Source organism: Lampetra fluviatilis, chromosome 27, assembly GCF_964198595.1.
Source record: "Lampetra fluviatilis chromosome 27, kcLamFluv1.1, whole genome shotgun sequence".
NCBI classification, from domain to species: domain Eukaryota; kingdom Metazoa; phylum Chordata; class Hyperoartia; order Petromyzontiformes; family Petromyzontidae; genus Lampetra; species Lampetra fluviatilis.
This window is the reverse complement of record NC_136301.1, coordinates 8,274,804-8,292,975: the sequence shown is the minus strand read 5'-3', so window position 1 is coordinate 8,292,975 and position 18,172 is coordinate 8,274,804. Positions and strand designations below refer to the sequence as shown.

General features: G+C 49.3%; 2 pseudogenes; one reads left to right on the top strand and one right to left on the bottom strand.

Moving 5' to 3' along the window:
• The first annotated feature begins 4,575 nt into the window (after positions 1-4,575).
• LOC144942457 (trace amine-associated receptor 365 pseudogene) lies at positions 4,576-8,233 on the top strand (annotated as a pseudogene).
• An 8,039-nt stretch (positions 8,234-16,272) lies between these two features.
• On the bottom strand, positions 16,273-17,598 carry LOC144942546 (trace amine-associated receptor 365 pseudogene; annotated as a pseudogene).
• Between the last annotated feature and the right edge of the window lie 574 nt (positions 17,599-18,172).

The window sequence follows — 18,172 nt, the reverse complement described above, 5'->3', positions numbered from 1 at the left end:
GAGAGTGTCATCACCACTACCACCACGTCCATTGAGTTCGCCTCTTGGCACAGAGGTTCACAGTTCGAAATCCAGTGACCTCAAACTCTTAAACTAAACTTTTTATTTTACCGGGTAAGGCCCCACTTAGCGACCTGGCCCCAAATGATAGCTCAAAAAAGTGGCTTATCACGGCATAATCTATCGCAGCCAAATACTCTCAATGTATGTTTCTAAATGTGGAGGCTAAAACCGGAGGACCCGAAGAAAATTCCATGCAAGCACGGCGAGAACATACAAACTCCAAATATACACCAGGTGTCAGGGTCTGAATCGAACCCACGCCCTCCTGTATACCAAGCGAGTAAGTTAATATCTTGCCATGGCGGCGAGATGCAGGTGAGTGTATAAGTAGACCTTAGGATTCTAGATTTGAAGCTTTCGTGACTGCAAGGATTCATATTCTTAGTTTTTTTCGGTAAAGTCACGTAGGTAAAACATTAAAATTAATAATTTCAACCGTGATGATGGTTACAAACTGAGTAATTATTGGAAAAATGTGATTAACCATGCAAAAAAGATTTAACTACACTTATTTGGACCATCTTATTTGACAGACAACTATTACAGGTTATTGATAGACAGCCAGGCTTGTTTTACCATGTTTAGTTTGTTTCTTTTTTCACACTATTGTTATGTAGGCCAGGCTTAGTCACAAACCGTACCTCTCCATAACAAAGGCTCAGCCTCTTAAGCCTCACCTTACCATATTAATAAAAAGTGTGCCGTACTTGGCCCTTTCCCCCTCTCCAACCATTATATATACGGAGTGGTAGCTCTTGTAATCTCTTATTTACTTGATACAGCTGTCGTGGCTGTGACGGTTCCACCTGAAGATGGAAGCTTGTGTTGCCTCCGAAACGTCGTGATTTTTATTTTATTTTACTTTTATTAATTTTAATGTTTTACCTACGTGACTTTACCGAAAAAACCTAAGAATATAGACCTTAGGAGCCTCTGTTGTGTTACCAGTTTCATGGTTCCATTTGAAAACTTACCCACAAATTCCTCGGTGGGAATGGATGGTGCAAATTTATAATTGCTGCCTTGTACTTGGCAGAACCCTCCCTCCTTGAGAGTTGTGAGACTCAGAAAAACGTTCCTGGATAAACAAACGTAATTATATATGTGAAGTTAGTTAGTTTTTATTCGGTACAATCCAGGGAGTCTATGGTGTATGAGCTCCAGGCAAAAGGTTGGGAATAACTATCTACGATGATTACTTTCTAATTAATATTTGTCTTGTTGATCATTTTAAAAATGATCGATTCCTCGAAGCAAATGTAATCAATAAACATTCCAAGGCTGTGAAACGTTACACCGTCCCTTCATTTTAACATTGTCCCTTTCATCCCTCTGGGGGTCGATAAAACAGATACCACTTCGTGTGGAAGTCAACCGTGGTTCCCCTATAGACGATACTCATTCCCGTCATAAAAATGGGGAATTTCCACCACCGCCTCGGGGCTGTAAACTGGAAATCACGTCGTGGATTGTACCACGGGGTGTTTGTTTAAAGGGCTCGTAGACAGCAACAATGTTGTGCCTGGACTTGGGAGTAAAGCGGTTGCTGCTTTAAAATGTGCGAATAAATTAATACATTTTAAAGGAGCTGCTTGGGTTGGATTAAACAAATATAACCTTTTATTTAACAAGATAAGGCCCGTGAGATATACAGCTCTTTTTCAGAAGTGACCTGGCCACAAATGATAGCTCAACGAAGTGGCTTATACTGGTAGGAACCTCCTGGTTACACCAGCCCACAGAAAATTATTGTGTCCGTCGTGAAACCAAAAATGGGAGGGGTGGGGCTGGGTGGGGAGGGGAGGGTGGGGAGGGGCTGGGTGGGGAGGGGCTGGTCACCCCGTGGTGCCCTTATAAAACTCAACGTTTAACCTACTCACGCCGACTTGTGCCCGCCCTCAAAGTCGGCCATATTTGCGAAATACACCACGCCGCCGTTGACCCTGGCCATTGACCGAGCAACCCAACGTTCCTACCAGCTCCCTCCGCAGCAGGAATGTGTTCACGTGGAAATTAACAGCAGTAGCCAAATCCTCTAAACGCACGTGTAGGTTCCGTGAGGTCCAGCTAGTATGGATGTTGACCTTCTTTCGGACCGTACGTTGCCAACCGTGCACATCGGAGGTGCGTGTATAGTTAGCGCGGCTGTCACATTCAGAGTCGGGGCAACTGTGACGGGGGGGGGGGAAGGGCGCAGTTAATTAGGGGTAGCGGAGTTATTACGGGCGGCGGGGGCTGTCACAAAAAAGGGGGGAAAGGTGGTTGACGAGTCAGTCTCGGGGGGGGGGAGAGGACGGAAATTAACAGTGGGGAGGGGGCTGTCATGGGCGAGGCAAGGGTGGTGACAATCATGGAGGTGGGGGGGGGGGGCTCAGTTGCTAAGGGTGGGGGGGAGCTGTAAAAGAGTAGAGAGGGGGGTGCGGTGGAGTGGCAGTCCCAGGGGGGGGGGGTGGGCAGGTGTCATGGGGATGGGGGACAGACGGGATGGGGGGTGGAGAGTTGTCATGGGGGTGCAGACGGGGTGGGGGGCCGACGGGGTGGGGGGGGGGGTGTCATGGGGGTGGGGGGGGGGGTGACAGTCACGTGGGCAGTCACGCAGGATAAAGCGCGTGTCGCGGCAGAGGGGTGAGTCCCAGACTGGCGGGGCGAGTCGTCCCCTGGTTCGAGCCCTCGCGCTCGCCGGAGGAAGAGAGGAGCTGTGGCGCAGTGGTCGCACCACTCGTGCACAACGACTAGACGGCTCGGGCGCTTCTCTCCGTCTGGAGTTTGTATTCTCTCCCCATGTTCCGCATGGCTTTCCACGGGTTCTCCGGTTTTCTCACCATGACTAAAACATACACGGACGATGTCAGAATCAGAATCTTTATTTGTGCTGGAGGAATCCGATGAGCTCTAAAGCTCTTTTTCACAGATGCAACTGGCATTGGCCAAGCATCTTTAGACTCACTATGACTTTCCTGGGTAAATTCGCAAATAAAAGAGGATGGAAAGAGTGAAGGAGCGGAGTGATTTGAGCACTTTTCTGCGAACCCTGCCACCTGAGTTTGATTCCCGGTCACGGATAATTATCAGCGGCGGATCAGTGCTGGTTGGTGTAGTCGTGGCACGGAATCGAACTTGGGTGGGCAGGTTCGTGGCGCGGTGTGCCAACCACTGTGCCACCACTCCACCCCATGTTAACCTTTTTTATATCCCGAGTCTTCTTAAAGGATGTGACAAAATCTTGAAATATCTTAAGTTGCCCTCACCTGGTTACAATTGGAATAATTCATTCATTTTTCTTTCATTCACTCTCTCACTCATTGAAAGTACTAACTCTGTAATCTTGTCTTTCCCAACAGACCCGACTCACGAGGCTGTGACTGCAACTGCCGTTGCTGCTGCTACTCTTGCTGTCGGGAGCGGAGCGGTGGCGCAGTGGTTAGCGCACTGCGCCCTGAACGCGATGACCTCGGTTCAATTCCAGGTCATGGCTAGCATCGGTGGCGAGTGATATCTGAACTGGTCCGGCACCTATCCGCGTGGTGAAGTATGGTCAACCAATCTACGATGACCGACACGGCGTAGGGAGACCTTCATCCAGCAGTGGATTGAGAAAATACTCTTTTTATTCAGTTTTACTGCTGCTGCTGTTGTTACTGCTGCTGCTGTTTCTATTGCTGCTGCTACTGCTGCTGTTATTGCTGCTACTACTGCTTTTGCTGCTGCCATTGCTACTACCGCTGTCGCTACTGCCATCGTTGTTGCTGCTCTTGCTGCCGCTGTTACTACTGTTGCTGCTGCATTCTTGTAGCTTCGACTATAGCTGATAATACTGACAATGCTGATGTTGTCGCTGTTACTGCTGCTGCTGTCACTGCTGCGACTACTGCTGCCGCCATTCCTTCTACTGCAATCGCTGCTACTGCTGCTACTTATGTGATTGTTGCTACTTCAGTTGCTACCACTGCTGCTGCCACTACTGGAAGACTTGCCTGGTAGAGGTGGTAGCACACTAAGTTGAGGTTCGGGTCAAGGTCACGTCAAATTGAATTGTAATCCGACTCGGGTACATTTATTGTCATGCCAGAATCAGAATCGAGGTCATGGTATGGGTCACGGGCAGGTCGAAGTGAACGTTCAGTTAACGTTGAATGGTCGTTGGTGAAATGTTCACTGTTACCATTGAAAGGTTGAGTTGTTATGCGGTTCTAAGGTGACAAGATAAGGGTTGAGTCGTTACGTGGAATAGGGGACGAATCGGAAAGAAGGTTAAACATTTATAGTCGAGAGGTTAAAATGTAAGTTAAGGCTGGAAGGTGAAAGGTCAATGGTTAAAGATGAAATGTCAAACGTTAAAGATTCAAAGTTAAAATCTTCAGGACACTGAAATAATTTGACTTAAAAAGTTGAAAGTTTCTGAGCTTACAAGTTAGCGTATTTTGGGTGAAGGCGGAAATGTTGCGAGTGAAGGGTGAAGTGCAGGTCGGCTAGGAGTTCAAGGTTATCGGTCAGAGGTCAAGGCAGGAGGTCATGACCCTGGCAGTGCAGTGCTCACTGAGCCAAGATGGCCGCTTCAACTGCTCCGCGCCGTCGCTGGGCCCCGAGGAGAGCCGGGCGCTGGCTTTCCTTTGCTTCTCTCTCGCCGCCCTCACGGTCATGGGCAACCTCCTCGTGATGGCCTCCATCGCCTTATTCAGGTGAGGGTCAAACGTGCTTAAACTAAACGTTTTATATTACCAGATAAGTCCCACTGAGTGTCTATAGCTTATTTTCAGAAGCGACCCTAGCTATCTCAAATGATAGCTCAGCGAAGTGGCTCATCATCATGTAAACATTTACAGAAGCCAAATGCAAACATATGTCGATTCTAAATGTGGAAAACTGGATGACCTGGAGAAAAAAAATCCACGCGATCACGGGGCTAGAGACATGCAAATTCCAAATATACAGGCGTCAAGGTCGGGATCGAACCCACGTCCTCCTGTATACCAGGCAAGGTAGTTAACATCTCGCCACCGCGGCGCCCCTAAAGAACAGTAATACCCCGGGTTAAATCGAGGAGATGTTCTTGAAATGTACAACGAATATTGAAACGACGTTAACGCGATTTAAAGGGTAGGTGGAGGCGAAGACTGACACGAGAAAGGACGGATGATGCTGTCAGCGACGTAAGTGTGAGTTGAGGCGACCCAATTCAGGTCGTGGCATTGATAAAACGACGGCGTATTTGCGATACGACGTACAAGGGGAAGACGTAATTCTGGGTATTACTGTGTCATGAAAACACATGGCAGATTGGCCGTGAGAAGGCTACCATCTCCCTCCCACAATCATCAGATGTCGTTCAACGGGGCACCAATTGTATACTTTCAGGGTACAACTCGCCGGTTTTCGCAGCCGCAAGACAATGATGAACAGTGCTCGGTATATGAGCACAGTCGCTGCCGACTTAAGCGCCGATCAGCCTTCTTGGATCGCGTGGTCACCATCCTAGAATCTTACCCAGATCCAGAAGAACGCTGGCAAACGGAATAGAACAACATAGACGTCCAAAACAAACAAACAAAATGCCTCATTCGTGACCAAAATATCACACCTCCTGGCGTTGAAATCTTTGAAGACATTGCTGTGCCATTAACCACATCAGGAAATCAACAGACCGATGCGCACACCTCCGTCATAAATGCGAAATTAAAGACACAAACCACAATCGTGTAATTGTTGGAATGTAACCGAAATTTTTGACCGTATAGTAAACTACAATTGTCTGCGCTCCTTCAACGGCTGAATACCAAAACCCAACGAATTATCTCCTGAAGCCCTCTCATGGCCAGGAGACCTGGAGATTGCCATCCACCCCCTGAACATATTGCGTAAGACTAAATGGAATTGACAACTTTCACGTGACGAGGACGAGACGTGGCAGCGAGCAGCGGTACCGAAGGATCAACACTTTTAATAAAGCTCGCCTCTAAGGACATTTGGTAACGTGATTATCGTCTCAGCCAGGAATGCTTAGTTGTAACTGTCGATTAAACAGGAGTCATCTCCGTCGCTAGTCAACAACATTGACCCCTTTCCATTGTGTGTGTCTGTGTGTGTTCCATGTGGAGAGCGGTGGTGTAGTGGTTTGTGCGCTGCGCTACGAACCCAGCGGTCTGGGTTCATTTCCCGCTCACGGTCAACACAAGTGACAATTATCTGAACCAGTCCTGTGCCAACCCTAGGTCGACTCAGCCTTAAATGCTTGACTGATGCGGGGTGTAAACATCGCCACTGGGGAGACAAAGGCGGTCGGGCGTGGTGCTGGCTACTCACCCCTCGTGTGTCGTTCCGCCCTTCATTAGTGCTTACAGCACTTGCCCCATCAGTCTGTTAAGGCTATACAGGGGATCTTTGTCTGTGTGCATTTAGCGGGATATTTTTTACGTGGTGTGGTGGTAAGCAAATTGAAGGTGAAGGGGTTACCAGCCCCTCGAACGATATGGAGCTAAGTGGAGCCAATGACTGGTACCAGCGGTGTCAAGTTCGGCCTCTCTGGAGTAGGATCGTGAAGGACGCTACTGGGCAGTTGGAGGCAGTGGTCCTCCAACAACAACGGAGGGCAGATGAGCGGCGATCACAACAACGAGCGGACCGCCGGGTGGCTAAAACACAGCAAGCTGGCACAGGTGGTGCATCTGCCAGTCATCTCAGTCAGTCAACCCATGGCACATGGGTCTGTCCCGTGACCTCCTGCCAGCAGGCGTTCGACACTTCACTTGGCCTTAAAGTGCACATAGCCTGGCACAAACGCCATGCTGACGCCACCGCCATTTAGAGGCGAGTGGCGGTTGTTGTTTTGTTGTTGTCTGTGTGATGTGTTTATTGAGTAATCCAAGAGGCATCGGGTGTGTTCGGTTGATTGGCTCGCTGTGTCCTGAGGTCACGTGGACTCTATGATCTGTACATGGTTACCGTGCGTGCCTGTCCCGTGTTTACAATAAGAACAATACGAACAAACGTCCTGATTTGCGCTTCCAAAAATCCAGTCACCATATCCAAAACATAAAATTGATCTGAACTCATGCGGGCGGAGTTCCCTGAGTAGCGGGCGGAATTTGCAGAGTAGGCAGGTCTCATGTCAGAAACAGCGAAGAAGCCACTCTCTGTGTGTGCGGGGCTAGTGATCAAGTGGGCGTGGGCATTACGAAGTAGGCAGGACAGAGAGAGAGGCTTGCAGCTCAACACGTGTCCTAGTTAAGCCTTCCAGGAATTGTGCAGCTTTCCCAAAGACTAACAACCCCGACTCTTGCCCTCCCGTCTGTCTACCTGCAGACAACTCCAGACGCGCACCAACGCCTTCACGCTGTCTCTGGCTGTCGCGGACCTTCTGGTCGGACTCCTGGTCATGCCGTTCAGCGCCATGCGCTCGCTGTACGGCTGCTGGTTCTTCGGGCGAACCTTCTGCAAGGTGCACACGTGCCTCGACGTCCTCCTGAGCACGGCCTCCATCGCACACCTGGGCGCCATCGCCTTCGACCGCCACACGGCCATCTGCGACCCCCTGCGCTACCACCAGCGCCTCACAGCCAATCGCGCGGCCGCCCTGGTGGCCCTCTGCTGGGTGGGTTCGGCCCTGCTGGCCGTGGGCCCCATCCTGCTCGGGTGGAACACGGTGGGCATCGAGGAGCTGGTGGCCTCGTTGTCCTGCCCAGATGCCTGCCCCTTCTTCATGAACGCCCCCTTCGCCATAGCCGGCTCCACCTGCAGCTTCTTCGGGCCGAGCTTCATCATGGTGGTCACGTATATGCGCATCTACCGGGTGGCGCTGCGCCAGGCCCGGGCCGTTCGCAACGTCGTCTCGGTGTCGTCCGTGGCGCGGCAACGTTGCGACATCGACTCAACACCGGAGCAAGGACGGGACCAGAGACGGGAGCGAGGTGCCACCAAGACCTTGGGCGTGATCATGGGCACCTTCGTCATCTGCTGGTTGCCCTTCTTCTCGCTCACCTTGCTCGACCCCTTCACGGGGTTCTTGGCCGAGCCCTGGGTGTGGGAGGCAGCCACGTGGCTGGGGTACGTGAATTCAGCCCTCAATCCCATCCTCTATCCGGCCTTCAACCGGACCTTCCGTCGAGCCTTCTGCCTGGTGTTCACATGTGCGTGGCGTTCGCGGAACGTGAGGCGTGCAGACTTGGCTGAGTGAGGGTCTGGGCGCGCCTCGCCATCGATTCCTTCTCACCGTCTGTCAAGGTCTTACTCTGACATTGTTGTCACCTTCTTGGCGAATAGACAATGCGTCCCGTATATCACAATTTTGGTGTTGGGTCTTCTTCTCCGCGCACAGTCGACAGGTCCTTCAAGGACCCCTCTTCCAATGCCACCACCACCAGCACCTTCCTCTTGCGCGTCTACCTCTGGGTTGCCACTCCTTGGTCTGTTTCGGTAACTCGCTCGTCTGTGGCAGAGGCCATTGTGAACCGCACGTCCCGTACGCGATGCACAGAGACTGAGACGGGTGAGGGGGTTGTTCGATGATTCGTGGAATCACGGGGAGATGGAGATGAACAGAAAGATGAAAAGTGGTGAGGTGCGTGCTTTGGAATTCGACTTAAGAGACAGGAAGAGGAGCACATATCGGATGGCATATGTACGTTAGAGACGCGTCAAACGTCATCGCTCAGTGGATGATGATGTGCAAGATGGAAATTGCACAAAGATACATAGTGATGAACACATGGAATAGAAAACTTAAGAAAAGAAAGTGGGCTTAGGCAGGACACGTCACGGGTATAACGGACACCGAGTTGACGGGTGCTTGAAACTAACGAGGGAGTAGCTGCAAAAGAAGGGAACACATCCGAGAGGAGCGGAACACATCCACCGAGGAGATGGAGCGATACAATCAGAGCGTATGTAGGCGCGATATGGATTGTTGCATCACAAGACCATGCCAGATGATGACAATTTTTCAGTCTTGTGTCATTCAGCAACGGATAGCGCCTGGTTTGTGATAGTATGCTGTTGATTCTAGATTTGAAGCTTTCGTGACTGCAAGGATTCATACTCTTTGGTGTTTTCGGTAAAGTCACGTGGGCTAAATGTTTAATTAAATAAATGAAAACAACTAAATTAAATCACGACGTTTCGGAGGCAACACATGCTTCCGTCTTCAGGTGGAACCGTTACAGCCAGAATCACTGTAGTAAGTGAAGAGAGCTAACCGTAAGACGGAAGCTTGTGTTGCCTCCGAAACGTCGTTATTTAATTTAGTTGTTTTCATTTACTTTATTTTAATTTTTTACCTACGTTACTTTACCGAAAAAAACTGTAGTATGCTGTTGGTTAGGCGTGTGTATGTGTCTACTCTGCCTGGTTTATCTATTCGCGTATGGAAGAGTACATGACGTGATGTGAGCAGTGTCTGTACACGTGTCTTCGTGTGACAGAGAAAGCCACGGTTTCTGTCCCAATACACTGGGGAAAGTTTGCATCTCCGGCACGAAAGGTATTCTGCCTTCTACACGTTCTTTTTTTAAATCAACAGGGTATGCCTTTACACTATGAGACCTCCTTTACCAGTGGCAAAATATAGTAATAGGTTTTTACCCTTTCAACTGGTACAAAAACTGACACCTTTATACAAGGCATCATGTTTGCAATAACCACAACACAAGCAGTCATAATGCAAACCAAAAGAAACAACTCTGATGATGATGATGATATGCACTGTCCTTGAAGTTGATTGGTCCACACCTGAGACAGCTTTTCTTAGAGCCTAGTCTCCATTGGTGTTGGACCAGATGACGCCAAAAGGCGTACAACTTTTTGCATCATCTGGTCCAACACCAATGGAGACTAATGGAGACTAGGCTCTAAGAAAAGCTGTCTCGGGTGTGGACCAATCAACTTCAAGGACAGTGCATATCATTATCATCATCAGAGTTGTTTCTTTTTGTTTGCATTATGACTGCTTGTGTTGTGGTTATTGCAAACATGATGCCTTGTATAAAGGTGTCAGTTTTTGTACCAGTTGAAAGGGTAAAAACCTATTACTATCAACAGGGTATCTCAACCTCTATAGGCCTGCCCCTTCCTCTTTTTGGCCTGCCCCTTATACATTATTCTTGGGGTGGAGCTTCTCGGTTCTGCACCTTTCATGTTTATGCCCCGCCCCCTTCTATTTTAGGCCCCGCCTCTTTCTGGTTAGGTTCCGCCCCTTCCTCTGGACACTGGGTCGGGCCGGTTTTGGTAGAGGTGGGGGTTGTGGAATGTGGGGGAGGGGGGTGCGAAGTAGAGGCAGGGATGGGGTCAGTGGGGGTAGGGTCAATAGGGGTGGGTGGGGTTAGTAGGGGTTCGGGGGGGGTTAGGGTCAACAGGGGTGGGTGGGGTTAGTAGGGGTTCGGGGAGGGGGTAGGGTCAACAGGGGTGGGTGGGGTTAGTAGGGGTTCGGGGTGGGGTCAGTAGGGGTTAGGCGTGGGGTCAGTAGAGGTAGGGGGTGAAGTGGCTTTACGATGACCACAATCCCTCTTAAGAGCGGCTGTATAATAATAGTAGTAGTCGTAAAAGCAATAAAATAATAGATGGTACAAGACGCACAATAATCGTATCGTCCGTTTTTAGAAAAAAATATCGTCATATCGAGATTATGAAGAAGTTCAACGTAAATACATTATCGTCCGTTAAGAAAATTAAGTGTGTTCTTTCCTGACCGAAAAATGTATGTGATAACAGTCAATTGTTAAATGTGTAATACTGGTAGGAACCTCTGGGTTTCATCAGCCCACAGGGGATTATTTTGTCCGTCGTGCAGGGAGGGGCTGGGTGGGGAGGGAGGGCTGGGTGGGGAGGGGAGGGTGGGGCTGGGTGGGGAGGGGCTGGGTGGGGGGTGGGGGGTGGGAGGGGTGGGGCTGGGTGGGGAAGGAGCTGGTCACCCCGTGGTGCCCTTATAAAACTCAACGTTTAACCAACTCACGCCAGCTTGTGCCCGCCCTCACAGTCGGGCATATTTGCGGAAAACACCACGCCGCCGTTGACCCTGGCCATTGACCGAGCAACCCAACGTTCCTACCAGCTCCCTCTGCAGGAGGAATGTGTTTAAATAGCTACTCGGTGAGGCTTTGCGTTACCGGCTACAAAGGTCAGAATACTCATGGCAGGGCCTCATGGTGAATGAACAGCAGTTGAGCGACTCGACAGCGACTCTTTATTCGGACTAAAAATCGAGTATACAGCAAAACGCAGCGATATAAAATGTTTGATACAAAATGTGAATTTTGATTACAAACGTGTGGGAAGACTGGTATCGCGATAGTCGTCATAGCGTAGAAATTGAGATCGTACCATGTGGTGAAAAACTACATCGCGGCAACACTGCAATTATTCGCAACAAAATAAAATCAATACCGTTTGGAAATAATAAAAAGTGTGGCCTTAAAATATACAAATATATAAAACAGGCGACGTGTTGGTGAATATGCCTTATTTTTAGCACACGAAGGGTCAAAAAGGACCATTGCCCGAAACGTCGCCTATCAGAGATGCTTCGTTTTTAGATCACACGCACCAAGCGTTATTGTCAGGGAAGGTGTGGAGTTGTGTTGTAGTCTGCCGACGTAGCAGCAGCAGCAGCAGCAGCGGCATCACCGGATAATTCGTCTTGATTGCCATCGGCCTGAATGTAACATTTGCAGATGATTTGGACATCGATTTCATAATAACCTACCAGCCCCTTTGTCCATCCACTGCTGGGTTAAGGTCTCCCAAAACCCCTGTCGGCCGTAGATGTTGCTTGACCATACTTCACCACACAGGGATCCAGGACTCGGCTCAGATGTCACATTCGCCACTGATTTTAGCCGTGACCGGGAATCCAACTCGGGAGGCTGGGTTCATAGCGCACTGCGCTCACCGATCCGCCACCGCCCTCCATAACAAGCACAGATTCTTTACAAAAGACAATGATCCCCCGTTTAGCCTTAACAGACTGTTGGGGCAAGAGCTGTTAGCGATTACCTATGAAGGCCGGCACGGCACACGAGAGAGTGAGTGGCCAGCAACCACGCCCGGCCGCCTTTGTCTCCCTAGTGGCGATGTTTACACACCGCACCAGGTACTCATTTGAGGCTGAGTCGACCTAGGGTAGGGCCAGGACCGGTTCAGATAATCGTCACTGGTGTTGGTGGCCGTGAGCGAGAATCGAACTCGGGTCGCCAGGTTCGTAGCGCAGCGCGATAACCGCTCCACTACTACTATACATACACACTGACACACACACACACACCTATAAATAAACACACACACACAGTTATAAATATAGCCCAATTTGTATTCTAACACAAACCAATTAACTCCTAATTGGTTCGCCATACTCGTAATCCCCAAGCGTCACACCTTCAATTATCACTCACCGATTACCAGCCTCGGGGGGGGGGGGGGGGTCCGTGAAGAGAGGGAAGAGGAGGGAGGGGGGGCTAAGTGTGGGGCGAGGGGGGAATTATTCCGACTCCCATCACCACTCCCCCCAACCCCCCCTTCTCCACTCCTCCCACCCTCCTATTTCCCTGATCGCTAAGCGATAGCAATCATGATAATGCTGCCGATGTTCATAATATAGAATTTGACGTTATGATGGTAATGAAATCCATGATGATGCTGATGATGCTGATGTTCCTGATGATGATCAGGGTGTTCATGAAATTGATGTTGATGATGGTAATGAAATTCATGATGATGAATGTCGAATTTCTATCGCACCGTACGTAGCTAACCGTGCAAATCATCATCATGCTAATGTTCCTGATAATGATCAGGATGTTCATGAAATTGCTGCTGCTGCTAATAATGTCAGTGCGATTTGTGATTACGACGATGGTTATGCAATCTTGATTTGAAGCTTTCGTGACTGCAGTAATCCATACTCTTTGGTTCTTTCGGTAAAGTCACGTAGGTATAAAATAAAATAAATCACGACGATTCGGGCGCAACACATCATTAGCTGATCCCGAAACGTCGTGATTTATTTACTTTCATACCTACGTGATGGTTATGCAGTTGATGTAGCTGATGACAAAATTGCCTTCGTGAGCAGCTCCTGTACAACAGGGTGGTCCACATGTCTCGTGAACCCCAATTAATTTCCCCCTGAAAATAATTCCTTTGCGTATTCATTTATGTTTTAAATCAACCTTATGTAAAATAAAAAATAGGGAATTCTAGGGAATTCAATGTAGGGGTCACAAGACATTCGGACCACCCTCTGGCTCGTTAACCACGTGGTCAGCATGGGAGTGGAATGGTTTCACATTCGTGACACAGAGAATCGGAGTTCGACGGCGAGTCTGATTTTAATTAACAAAATACACGAGCAGACGACGTCTACTTCACATCTCTGTCTCTCCACATATTAAAACAATGTTTGTACATCCCACCAGCCGCCACACGGGAGGCCTGTGAGTGTCTATGTCCAGATGGCTTTAACTCAAGTAACAAGTATAACCCGTAAAAACAAAGTTTTTGACTATAAATCCTTTATATGCGTCCTCTGGCTTGAGATGGCTGCCACCTATGGGTCAGATGATTGCATGGCAGCATTCAGCAATTGGTAATTAAATATAATATTTTTGTCCTAAAAAGTGAAAAATTTTGGAAAAAAATTTTCACGAACATTAATTGTCACGCACAACGAGTCTGTGTGGAAAATGTCAGCTCGATTGGATCACGGGAAGTGGGTTAAAAAACGACCGAAAGATTTGCACGGTCGTAAGCAAGCAAGTGAACTTAATATAAAAGATTAAAAAAAACATAACTCTGGACCGGTTTCGACATCTAATGCCTCATCAACATCAGTCACAACAATAGGTTTACCTCTTCTTGGTTTTTTCGGTAAAGTCACGTAGAATGGAAGTAATAAAATAATAAAAATAAAACATTGTTTTATTTTTATTATTCTACGTGACTTTACCGAAAAAACCAAGAAGATGAATTCCTGCAGTCACGAAAGCTTTAAATCGAAATAGGTTTACCCTTTCTGGCAATAAAACAGGTGTGAAGATGTTAAAACACGAAGCAGAATCCTTTTTATTTCCAAATGAATCCTGCATGAACATGCAAACAAAAAACATGCTCTGATAATATATGAATTGTCTTTGAAACGGATTGTTCCACACCAAAGACAGCTTTCTTTTGAGCCTAGCCTCTCAGCCTTGTCTCAACGTTTTAGGCCAGAGAACGCCAAAAGGCGAACAGCACAAAGACAATGCCACTATTATGGCATTTATAGCTCGGGGTGAGCAGCTACAACATGGGACCGTTCTTACAAGTATCAAAATATAACAATAGGTTATATGTTAAAACATCAAACACGGATTGCCAGAAAGGGTGAAACCTATTGTTATATTTTGATACTGGCAAGAAAGGTCCCATATTGTCACGTTTGCTCTGGTCAATGCGAGTGATCTTCCAGATGTTTATAGGCAAGGACACCTTCTCCCTTTCCACGTCTCTCTATCTCTCTCTCTGTGTTTTAGATATGGGTCCTAGATCCACGCGAAACTAGAAACGTAATACACAAATTAAAATGACCACTCGGGTCGTGGTGAAGAATCATGCTATGTGGTAGAACCCTACGCAGCATCACTCAACATCTGCTTCGAACAACAAAGTTTCGAACTGTTACAGCCTCACGTCAGTTCTCTGCTGTCGCCCTCTCGGTATGGAACTCTGTCCCGTTGTACATCCGCAACATCGAATGCACTCTGACTTTTAAGAAACACCTAAAGGCCTCTCCTGTTTGAGGCAGGCTTTCGAGGAGTCGTGAGCTTGGCTCCGCGCCTCTGAGTTGTTGACCTGTCTGTAAAATCTGGCGCGTTCTAAATATCTGTTTTAAATATTTACTCGCTGGCTGGTTGCTGGTTAAATGACACAAAATATCCGCAATGTCTCCTTCTCTCCACATACAAAATAAATGTGTTTTTCACACACAAAGTTATCGTGTGCGTCCCTATATCTCATTAATCATATTCTCTACACAACCACGGCAACGCTTTGCGTTGCGTTCTTTCACGCGGCATCTTACGATCGGGAGAATACGGTACCGCATTGGTGATTGTTAAACAACTGCTGCTTCTGTTTCCTGCGGTTTCTGCTGCTGCTACGTGTTGTCCTTTAGCCGCACCTCCGATTAGCACGGTTGGCTACGTACGGTGCAAAATAAGTTGAACATACATACATGCTACGACCGCCGCTGTAATCATCAGCAGCAGCATTATCAGCAGCAGAAAAAGCATCAGCAGCATTGCCATTATCAGCAGCAGAATCCTCGGCAGGATCATCAGCAGCATCATCAGCAGCACAATAATCAGCAACAGAATAATCAGCAGCATCAGCAACAATATCAACATCATCATCAATCAACGAAACTACTATTGTATTTAGCAGGTAAAACCCACTGAGTTCTTAGCTCTTTTTCAGAGGCAATTTGGCCACACAGATCATAGCTCATCGAAGTGGCTTGTATCATCACACGTGGGGGATGTATAGTCGCAGCCTAATGATCGAAGCGTGTGATGAGGGCAAACCGGAGGAACCGAGAAGAATATTAACGCGAACACTACAGGGAGAGAGCGAGAACACGCGGACTGCCAATATACAATAGCATCATCATGATCATCACCGTCATCACGTACATTGGCATCATGATCACCAACATGATGACCATCAGCATCATGATGATCATCACCATCATCAAGAACACTAGCATCATTATCATCACCATCAGCATCATGATGACCATCTGCATCATGATGACCATCAGCATTATGATGATCATCAGCATCATGGTCATGATCATCAGCATCATGGTCATGATCATCAGCATCATGATGACCATCAGCATTATGATGATCATCACCATCATCAAGAACACTAGCATCATGGTCATGATCATCAGAATCATGGTCATAATCATCACTATAATGATGACCATCAGCATCATGGTGACCATCAGCGTCATGGTGACCATCAGCATCATGGTCATGATCATCAGCATCATGATGACCATCAGAATCATGGTGACCATCAGCGTCATGGTGACCATCAGCATCATGGTGATCATCAGAATCATGGTCATGATCATCAGCATCATGATGACCATCAGAATCATGGTGACCATCAGCGTCATGGTGACCATTAGAATCGTGGTGACCATCAGCCTCATGGTGACCATCAGCATCATGCTCAAGATCATCAGAAGCCGAGCTGCGCGTCTCTCGAGCCGGCCCGGAACGCGCTCCTGGCCGCGATGGCCCTGAACGCGGCCCTGAAGTTCGGGCTAAAGATCCCGTAGATGACGGGGTTCGCGGCTGAGTTCGCGTATCCTAGCCACGTCACGGCCTCCCAGACGCGCGGGTCGATGGAGTAGCCGAGGAGAGGGTCGGACACGTTCACAAGGAAGAAGGGAAGCCACGAGGCGAGGAAGATGCCCACCACGATGCTCAACGTCTTCGTGGCGTTGCGTTCGCTCTTCGCGTCCGCCGTCCGTCCTCCTGCCCGGGTCGATTTTCCTGCTGCTGCTGTTGGTCTTCCTCCATCGAATACCGATCCTATTTTTCCTACAGTTCCTATTCCTTCTGCTCTTCCTCCTATTCTTTCGTCTATTCCTCCAATTCCATCCACTTTTCCAATGATTCCTTCACTTCCCGTCATTTCTCCTCTCGCTCCTCCTAGTCCTCCTTCGCACGCCCGATCCTCCTGTCGCCCCTGCTGCTGATCTTCATTCTGTTGCTGCTTCTCCTGTTGCCTCTGGTATCTCCGCTGCTCGCAGGCGATGGCTCTCCCCTGCCGGCGCGCCTCCCGCAGGATCCGCGTGTACGCCACCACCACGAAGGCCGCGGGCCCGAAGAAGCTGATCACCGAAGAGCCGACGGCGTAGGGCGCTCCCAGCAGGAAGTCGCAGCTGTCGGCGCACGACGCCGCCACCACCTCGTCGGGCACGCCGATCACGTTCCAGCCCAGTGACACGGGCACTACCGAAATGACGGCTGCGCAGCACCATGAGAGAGCGACCATCGCGGCGACGTGGCGCGCCGCGACCCGCTGCGCGTAACGCAGTGGGTCGCACACGGCCACGTGCCGGTCAAAGGCGATGCAGGCGAGGTGCAGGATGGAGGCGGTGCACAGCGCGATGTCCAGGCACGTGTGCGCCATGCAGTAGGCCGTCCCGTAGAACCAGCAGCCGTAGGCCGAGCGCGTCATCTTGAAGGGCATGACCAGGAGACCCACCAGGAGGTCGGCGACGGCGAGCGACGCCGCGAACGCGTTGGTGCGAGTCTGCAGCCGCCTGAAGTGCAACACGGAGGCGACCACGAGGAGGTTGCCCAGCACGGCGGACGCCACAGCGACGCTCATTGTGGCTAACCACGCGGCCCTCTGCGCGGAGCTGAGCGCCGAGCCGGGGCACGAGAAGGAGCCCTGCACTAGTGCGCAGTGAGGAAGAGGAGGAGGTGCCTCCCAGCTCGAGTTGCTGCTGGCAGGCGACGAGGGCGCGGCGGCACTGGAGGATGGAGTGTCCATCGTGGGTTGTTTTGGTCAAGTTGAGTTGGCGGTTGCGGCTAGAGTTGTGCGGATAGAGGGGTTGTGGTTGGAGCAATGCTAGACGTCGTGGTTGTGGCTGGGGTGGTGATAGCCACTTTGTTGAGATCGTGGTTGAAGGTTATTGAGATCTTGTTGAGGTTGTGGTTGAAGGTTGTCGTGGTTGAAGGTTGTTGGGATTTTGTTAGGTACCTGGTCGTGGTTGAAGGTTGTTGAGATCTTGTTAGGATCCTGGTCGTGGTTTAAGGTTGTTGAGATCTTGTTGGGTAGCTGGTCGTGGTTGAAGGTTGTTGAGATCTTGTTGGGATCCTGTAGTGGTTGAAGGTTGTTGAGATCTTGTTAAGATCCTGGTCGTGGTTGATGGTTGTTGAGATCTTGTTGGATCCTGGTAGTGTTTGAAGGCTGTTGAGATCTTGTTGAGATTCTGGTCGTGGCTGGAACCTTGTCACATCAGGGATGGAGAAGAGGTGCAGGAGGTGGAGAGAGCATCTGGTTAGCGAGCGCGGTAGGGGGTGTTAATGAAGAGAAGAGCAACACCCTGACGGGCGCTTGCTAC